Source organism: Ovis canadensis, chromosome 14, assembly GCF_042477335.2.
Source record: "Ovis canadensis isolate MfBH-ARS-UI-01 breed Bighorn chromosome 14, ARS-UI_OviCan_v2, whole genome shotgun sequence".
In the NCBI taxonomy this organism is placed as follows: Eukaryota; Metazoa; Chordata; class Mammalia; order Artiodactyla; family Bovidae; genus Ovis; species Ovis canadensis.
In genome coordinates this window covers 60,230,579-60,240,426 of record NC_091258.1, presented here as the reverse complement: position 1 = coordinate 60,240,426, position 9,848 = coordinate 60,230,579, and positions in this window count along the sequence as shown.

The window sequence follows — 9,848 nt, the reverse complement described above, 5'->3', positions numbered from 1 at the left end:
GCAAAAGAGAACTGAGGCACAGGAAATCAGTCCCACATAGATACTTGATGTTTCAAGATTCCCTTCAGTGATTCCAAAATACCTCAGTCAGCTCCAAAGTGATCACAAAGAGCATGCTCATTCTGCCCAAGCATTCACAACCCTGCCCTACCCCAATTGCACCTTGACAGGGCCTCCCCTACCTCATAAGCTGACGTACAGACCTGCTTATCATGCCCTGACAGGTCTGTCCAAAGCTGCTAATTTGGAGAGACCAAGAGCAGAGAGAGGGGTTGGCTTTCCTTGGAAGTCAGGTGGGCAGCCTAAGACTGGGGCAGCAGTGGCCTCACAAATGCATGCAGAGGATCTAATTGAATGATCAGCTGTAGGGTGGCCAAACTGGAACCAGCAGAATGGTTCTTCCAGGTCAGTCCATTGACAATGCTGAGAGTGAGCAATAGGTGGTACAGAATTGTTCTCACCATTGTGAATAGCAGCATGGGGATTGAGAATGGGGACAGAACCTGGTTGAGGGAGCAAGATTAAGGATTCTCATATAATCTCCAATAATCAAATTGGGCAGTGATTAGTGGCATGTCTCATTACCTTCATGATGATATCTAATCCATCATTAGCTCTTTATCTCACTGCTTCACAGTAACTGATGAACCCACTATCTTAGAACAATATCTGGTGACCCACTACCCCCTTTTACTGCATCCAGTATTGCTTCTGGGCCTTCACTAAATGTTTTGTGACCCAGCATTATCCCCCAACTGGGGACAGTGTTTGCTAACTCCTCAGGGGAGTGTCTGGAGATCTTGCCATTATCCCTTTCTTAATTCACAATATCTGGACACCCTCCATTATCCTCCTTTCACCTTATTCCATCACTGTGTCACCTCTTACTAATTCCAGGAAATAATGTCTGGAGAGCTTCTTCATTACATCTCCCAGTTAACCTCCAGCATAATGTATATTACTTTGCCCCATTTGTGAAACAGTCTGGTAACCTCCATTCTCCCGATTTACTCCCATTTTCACCTAAATCATGACTGATGACTGCTTACAACAATCCTCAGAGTAGGAAACTAGTATACCCTACGAAATCCAACTTTTAATATTACCTCCTAATTCTTTGACACCTCTATCTGGATGGCTTTTGTTTCCCTTCATTAATTGTCTCTCATAGTGATAGTAACAGTCTTCCATTACCCCCACACAGCAGTGTTTGTAACCATCCCCAACATAGTATGTGGTGATGCCCCCAGTACTCTCTGAACATTGGTGTGTTCTGTTCATCTGCTTCCCTATCCCCAGGTAAGGGCAATGACTGATAAGACATCATAGACTTCACATTAGCCATCTCTGTAGGACCCCCATTAACAACTTGTACAAAGTCTCAATGACCATTACCCACTAATACAGTATCTGTGACTCTTCCATTAAATCCTGGTAATTCCTATTTCCCTATTTGTCCCCCAATAACATATGTCTACTGGTTCCTCGTTGCTCACATTGCTTCATCGGGCCACTTAGTGTGGCTCCTGCAAGTCCCCCAGCATTGCTTGTCCAAGTCCCCACTGTTTGCATGGACAGGAACCCTATGGGGATGGAGAAGGGATAAGGAGAGGGTACTAGCCTCATACACACTGTCCAGGGAATTGTTGGCCTGGAGTAGACTGGGGAGGATCTGGGGACCCCAGGAGATCACATGCTGAGATACTGACTTACTACATGAGGACTGATGCAAGCAATATAGCTAAAGCTGTCAACATGGATTAAAATCCTGGTGCCAACCCTGATGCCCAGTAACCTCCCCTGAGCCTTGATTGCTTCACCTGTAAAATAGGTTTATGAAAGATGAAGAGATTTAATATGGTTCACATGAGGGGAGCAGAGCTAGTAGAGACCAATAAGAGTGTCCCTGTTGTTAATAATATTACCAGTTATAAATTGACACAAGACCAACCTGTGAATGGCTGTACCCAAACCTCACAGAGGGAAATGTATGTTATTTTATAAATTACTTTCAACTATTTCTCTTTTATATTTACTGTAACATAGTATCATAGTGCTGCTGTGCTATGCTTAGTTGCTCAGTCCTGTCTGGCTCTTTGTGACCCCATAGACTATAGCCCAGCAGGCTCCTCTGTCCATGGGAATTCTCCAGGAAAGAAGACTGGGTTGCCATGCCCTCCTCCAGGGGATCTTCCTAACCCAGGGATTGAACCCAGGTCTCCTGCATTACAGACAGATTCTTTACTGTCTGAACCACCAGGGAAGCCCAAGAATACTAAAGGGGGTAGCTTATCCCTTTTCCGGGGGATTTTCCCGGTCCAGGAATCGAACTGGGGTCTCCTGCAATGCAGGTGGATTCTTTACCAGCTGAGCTACTAGGGAAGCCCAGTGTTATAGTACTGAGTTATTTTTAAAAATTAGATTTATTGAGGTATCATTTACACACAGTAATAGTCACCTTTTAAAAATTAGATTTATTGAGGTATCATTTACACACAGTAATAGTCACCTTTAAAAATGTACAGTTCTGAGAGTTTTTGACAAATGCAGCATACAATCAAGGAGTCAACACTACAATCAAGAAAACAGGTTGTTCACTACCCTAAATTCCTTCCTATCTCTTTAAAAAATTATGAGTCTTTCTTAAATGTTCTTTTTTTTAAGTGGAGTATAATTGCTTTACAATGTTGTGTTAGTTCCTGCTGTACAACAACCTGCATCAGCTGTATGTATACATATATCCCCTCCCTCTCATCACCTCATCACACTCCTCTAGATCATCACAGAGCACCAGGCTGAGCTCCCTGTGCTATACAGCAGGTTCCCGCTAGCTATTTTACACATGGTAGAAAGGTCCTGTCCCTTTTTGATCAATCTATCTACTCCCAACCCCTCGATATTGCTTATCTGTTTCCTGTTTTTATAGCTTTGCCTTTTTCACATCATGAATGTGTGTGTATCCATATAAATATGTAAGTATGTATCTCCTTTTGAGTCTGACTTCTTTCATTTAAAATATCAGATTCATCCATATGGTTGTATAAGTTACAAATGAAAGTATGGTGATGAAAAGACAATGGACATAGTCATCAGGAAAATGCAAATAAAAACCATAATGACATACCATTACACGCTTGTTAGAATGTCAGTGAATAAATAACATAGTACCAAAAGTTACCAAGAATGTAGAGCAATAGACACTTTCATGTATTGCTGTGGGAATGATACAGAGTAGTATATCCACTATGGACAATAGTTTCACAAGTTCTTATAAAGGTAACTATATACTTATCCTATGACCTAGCAATCCCACTTCTAGGTTTTTACCATAGAGAAATGAGAAATTATGTATGTACTTGAATGTTCATAGGAACTGCATTCATAATCACCAAAAGATTGGAAACAGCCTAAATGTCCATCAATGGGTGAATAACTAAATACAGTATAGTATATCTATACAGTGGAATACTACTCAGCCATAAAAAAGCTGAGTTATGACACAAGCTCCAACATGGATGAATCTCAGAAGTATTAATGTTTTACTGTATGATAAATTATGTTTGATAAAAGATTATTAAAAATTTGATAAATATATAGATTTGTACATTAGTTATAATTTTATATTGCATATCATTATATACTATAACATTGTATATAATATAGTACACTGCAGTATCTATTGTATATTCCTATTACAATAAAAATATTTTATATGATATATAATATGTACTATATGATTATATATTAGAATATGTAAGTTTTTCTATTTTGCAAGCCGGGCTTCCCTGGTGGCTCAGACGGTAAAGTGTCTGTCTGCAGTGCAGGAGACCCAGGTTCGATCCCTGGTTTGGGACGATCTCCCAAAGAAATGGCAGCCCACTCCAGTATTCTTGCCTGGAAAATCCCATGGACGGCGGAGCCTGGTAGGCTACCGTCCTTGGGGTCGCAAAGAGTTGGACACGACTGAGTGACTTCACTTTCACTTTCTATTTTGCATATGTCTTTCACATACAATTTTGGTTATTTGTATTTTTACAAGTTTACATTTAATGTTTATAGTGTAAAGTTATAACTATAATAAAAGGGGACATGAGATTGGAAAACCCTTTAATTGTAGCTGGTCACCATTTTTATTTTCTGTCAACACATCACGGAAGCTTGTTTCTCTTTGGGCCTCTGCTTGGCTGTGATCTCTGAGACTCTGCTTCCTCAGTCTCCATGAAGCTTGTTGTCCTCTCTTTGTTTGGAGAGTTTACACACACACCATTGTGTATGAAGTACACACTCCCTATTTTGTACTATATTTGCGCTGCAAGTACTACCCTCTGACCTAATATTAAGTGTTTCTTTTTTTGATTTATCACCCTCTGACCTAATATTAAGTGTTTCTTTTTTTGATTTATCATTCTTCCCTCCTCACTGGACCATAACCCTCATGATGTCAGGACTTTGTCTTCCTCCTGCTGTGTCCAAGGCACCCAGCATGGCACCAACACAAAGTAGAGACTCAGTACAAGTTTGTCAAATGGATGGATTAATGATATCAGTAGCACTGAGGTTGACCGAGTGCTCCACACAGAGTGAACTAAATTTGTGGGAAGGAAGGAGAGGATAGGAGGGTGGGTTGGATCGAACCTGTGACCCCTCCATTGGCAAATGGATTCTTATCTACTGTGCCACTAGGGAAGTCCCAGAATTACTTTCTGTTTCAATGCAAAATCCTCTTTCAGGATGCCTCATATAGAGTGGGATGAATTCATTCTTGGATCTTCTTGGTCTTTTTATTCCTGTTGTCCAGTGACATCATCTGCAATATGACCATTTTTGTTTCATTCTTAAATATGTCCAATTTTAAGTCTGCTTTTTCTTACTAGCACTTAATCACATGGCTTCTACTATTTTTCATTAAGTCCATCCTAGGGAGTTCCCTGGTGGTTCAGTGGTTAAGACTCAGTACTTTCACTGCCATGGTCCCAGGTTCAATTCCCAGTCCCTGGTCAGAGAACTAAGATGCTATGCAAACATACAAAAAAATAGGAAAGATTAATCACCAAGTATTCATTACCCAGATCCAACAATTATCAACACTTTCCCAACTTTGTGTTAAGAAAAATTATCAAAAACCCGGAAATAAGGAAACTATACTGTGTCATCCTGTGTGCCTTTTCAAATCATACTAGAGCATGGTCTAACAAACCCACCCAAAGTCTAACAAACCATTCTTGAGAAAGTTTTCCTAAACTCAGCACTGTTTGCATTTGGGGCCAAATAACTCTGTTGTACCAGGTTGTTCTCTGTGTGGTTGAAAGCATCCATGGCATCCACTCCCCCTAAACTATCTCCAAAGATTGCTTAATGTTCCCTGGGGATTAAAACTCGACCAGTTTGAGAACCCACTGCTCTGGTAGCATGTACCCTTGTTTGGGTCACTTTTTACTACTAATTAGGATGCAGACTACATAGATAAAATGATAACTTGGCAGTTGGTACATTTCATATATTTGTTCTATATAAACTGATTCTCTGAAGAAAAGATTACCTTCAAGCTTATGGTTTTATTGCCCTATAGAACATTAGTTTTATATCTATCTAACTTTGTAGTCTTATTGCAAGATTCTTTATTCCACTGACTATATACCTATTTGTGTGTGTGTGTGTGTGTGTGTGTGTGTGTGTGTGTGTGTGATGCTGTCGTTTCTCTTTGCAACCCCTTGGACTGTAGCCTGCCAGGCTCCTCTGTCCATGGAATCTTCTAGGCAAGAATACTGGAGTGGGTTGCCATTTCCTATTTGAGCAGATCTTCCCAACATAGGGATTGAAACTACTTTGAACCAAATCAAACCTACTTTGCATCAAATCTCCAATCCTGCTAGTTCCTCCGTTAATAAGTTAAATGAGTATCTGTACGAGTTCTAACTTTTTGAAAATTATACTTTGGGACTTGTATCACCAATTACCACCACCACCACCAACACCCCTGACTCAAGACAGGATAGGATGGGGTGTGGTTTTCGCTCATGCCAGGCTACTCTCAAGATCTATCTTGATCCAGGAAACACGTCACATTCCACCTAGATCCAAGTCTTCACTCATGCAAGGGCAAAGGCCTATTTCTGCTCAGGCCAAGGCACAGTTCTTTCTGCTCCAGAGTAGGGAGGAGCTATGCCTCCTTTTATGCCAAACTTGGGGCCTGGCATCCCTTTAAATGATGACAGTGTGGAAGGTCACCATATCTGGTTCAACAGGCTGAGACCTATCAGCCTAGGGAATAAATAAGAGCTGATGGTCACTGCAGGCTAGGTTAGCCCAGAGCCTTTAATTCGCCAAACCATGAATCCTTGGAGACTTGTTTCTCTAATGCCTCTGTCTAGAGAGGGCACTATCATAAGCCATAAGTGCTGTGATGGTCTCACCAGGGCCTCATCTTTCCACAAACTAGGGTAAAGTTTTGTCAGTTCTTTCACATCTCTCTCTTTTCCCTACTAACATGATCTCTCAATACCCTGAACACTCTTTGGCTTCAAAAAATTAAGGTACAATTTACATATAATAAATGCACAAATCATAAGTGTTTACACTGATGAGTCCTGATGATTATATAGACTCTTGAAACCACCACCCTAAACAAGATATAGAACATTTTCATCACCCAAGAGATTCTCTTCAGAGTCAATAGTTACTAGAGTCAACTGCTTTCTGATTTATAACTCAGTAGATTTGTTTTGCCTGGTCTTGAGCTTCACATAAATTGAATCCTACAGTGTATACTCTTAAATACTCTTTTTACTCATTTTCTTGTGTATTCCTTTCCCCCACCAGGCTGCAACATCTTGAGTATCCTTTATCAGAGACCTCAGTCTTCTCTTTGTTCCCTAATTCAGTGCCTTAGATTTGTTGAAGCAAAATTTAACAATAAAAAAAAAATTAACAATAATGGTAATGATCTTTGTTGTTGTTTAGTCGCTAAGCCATTGTCTGACTCTTTTGTGACCCCATGGATGTAGCCTACCAGGCTCTCCTGTCTATTGGGTCTCCCAGGCGAGAATACTAGAGTGAGTTGCCATTTCCTTCTCCAGGGGATCTTTTCGACCCAGGGATCGAACATGCATCTCCTGCATTGGCAGGTAGATTCTTTACCACTGAGTCACCTGGGAAGCCTGTGATGATCTTTTACCTTTGTATAAAGTAGACATACCTGGCTCTGAGTCCTTCTGTTTTACTTATTAACTGAGAGATTATGGATTCATCACCTCATCTCTATACTGCATTTTCTTTAGGATGGTGATGATAACACTGTTCTCATAGTGTTTGTGGATATCCTGAAATTTGTGGTGGGTGGTTTAGTCACTAACTAGTGTTTGACTCTTTGCAATGCCATGGACTGTAGCCTGCCAGGCTCCTCTGTCCATTGGATTTCCCAGGCAAGAATGCTGGAGTGTGTTTCCATTTCCTTCTCCAGGGGATCTTAAATATTTCCAGCTGTCCTTATTTCAAGCTTATGCTAAGATTGTATTTCTGTTTCTATGTTAAGATTGTATTTCATGTGGTTGGGTGACTACTCAATGAGTAGTGAGAGGAAATGACTTGTGTCATTTCTGAGGCAGAGCATTTAATTCCAAGCATAAGACACTCCAAGACTCTCTTTCCTTTTACCTTTATGACTGGTGCTAGAATGAGGGTAGCCCTTTAAGTGAGAAAGCCAGTGACAGGCCAGGCATGTCACAGGCACTCTCTAAATGGTCATTTTTGTTAATTACTATAATTATTTCAAAAGTGTCACATAAACCACTTGTGTTCATTCAAATGAAGCAAGACTGTTAAACTCTTTGTTAAATTTTAAATATCTAACAGAACCTTTAATTTCTGTATTATACAAATGAAGAGGAAATGGCTAAAAATCCCCTCTGACTTGATAGAACAATCACAAGTTTAGGAGCTTAAGAAATCCAGAGAGATCACTTAGAGCATTTTTACCAAAAGTATCTAAATTAACTACTGCTGAATAACAAATTACTCCCAAACTCAGTGGCTAAAAACAAATATTTATGACAGTAAAGGATATGGGAGCTGCCAGCTGGGTGGTTCGGAGTCCCTCATGTGGTAGCAGTCTGTGTACTGATGGGGGCTGCAGTCATCTCAAGGCTTAATTAGGGTATAGTATTTGTTTCCAAGGTGACCCACTTGATACAAAACGACATCAGTTCCTCCCTGACTGTTAGCAGAATATCTCAGCTCCTTGCTACATGGGCCTGTTCATAGTCTGTCTCAGTGTCCTTAATGACATGGCAACTAACTTCTCTCAGAGTAAGTTACTTGAGGGAAAGAGCATGAACACCTCCAAGTCAGAAGCTGGGGTGTCATTTACAACTTACTCTCTCTTCTGTTGTATACTATCAACCTCACAGATCTGCCTTGGTACAGCGTGGAATGGGGGTACACAGGGTGTGAATGCCAGGAGATAGGAATTGTTGGGAGTCATTTTCATTTTATTTTTACTTTATTTTAAATTATTTTTTGTTCCCTGGGTCTTCATTGCTGCATGCAGGCTTTCTCTAGTTGCAGCAAGCAAAAGCTACTCTCTAGTTGTGGTTCATAGGCTTCTCATATGTTCCTGTTACAGAGCACAGGTCCTAGGGTGCATGAACTTCAGTGGTTGTGCCATGAGGGCTTAGTTGCCCCTAAGCATGTGGAATCTTCCTGGACCAGGGACTGACCGGTGTTCCCTGCTACTGCCGGCAGATTCTTCATCTCTGGACCACCAGGGAAGTCCAGGTGTCAGATGTTACAACTATTTTGACCACCAAATAGAATTATGGGTTTATTTTTTAAAAAGTATTTTCATAGGACAAAGCAATCATTTCAAGAGATGTTCCAAAACAATTACTGTGATGTGCAGAGCACCACTTTGGCTGGTATTAAAAACAAGACTCTGGTGAATGCTGTCTGTACCATGCCGATATGCTGAGGGCTGGCTTCTTCCTGAACACACCTACAGACTCTGCCTGAGACCTGCTCATAAGGCAGGCTGAAAGTGCTACAGCTTTAAGGCCTTTACGGTAGCCCTCAACAATGAGGAACCAGAGATGACATATAACTATCTCATCTTCATCAACTCTTGACTGAGCCCCCATTGTTCAGGGATACTCTACTCATGGATGCACTCTGTGTGGGTTTTCATCCCTCGAGGTCTCACCCATCCCCTACCTGTCAAATAAACAAACTGCTTGCACTCACACCCTTGTGTTTTCTGGAGCATGAAAATAGAGTAAAATCTCACTCAAATAGAGTAGGGAGGCCTGAAGGGGGAGATCTCAGGCAGTACCACCCCATGTCAATTACAGGAAGAAGTCAATTACAGACCCCAACAGTTATCAAAAGGAAATAGTTATCATTCACAGGCCTCAACAAGAAGAGATGTACATTGTACCTCCTACAAGAAATCCACTACCCCAGCAACTCAGCCAATGAGAAACTGTCATCACTCCGAATTTTCACGTTTCTCCAAGGGACTTTCCTTCAAAACCACCGCCCCCCGCCAACCTCCCCCTCACCCCCCAAATACCTTCCTTTTTCTTTATAAAATTAAGTTTCTTTTCCTCGTTTGTTGGACTTGCCTATGAGTTTTGCTGTAGCTTGCTTGTCTGGAATTGCAGTTCCCTGCTATTCCAGAATAAATCCATTGTCTGGTAAAATAACTGGGCATTTTAGTTTTAGTGTGAATAGAGTAAAGCCACCTATGATAAAGACCAGGCTCTTCACATATTCTTTCAATAACCAGCTAAGAACTTCCTATTTGCCCTTTCTTGCTGCTCCGCCCCCCTAGTAAAGACTCCTCTTCCTCCCGGGGC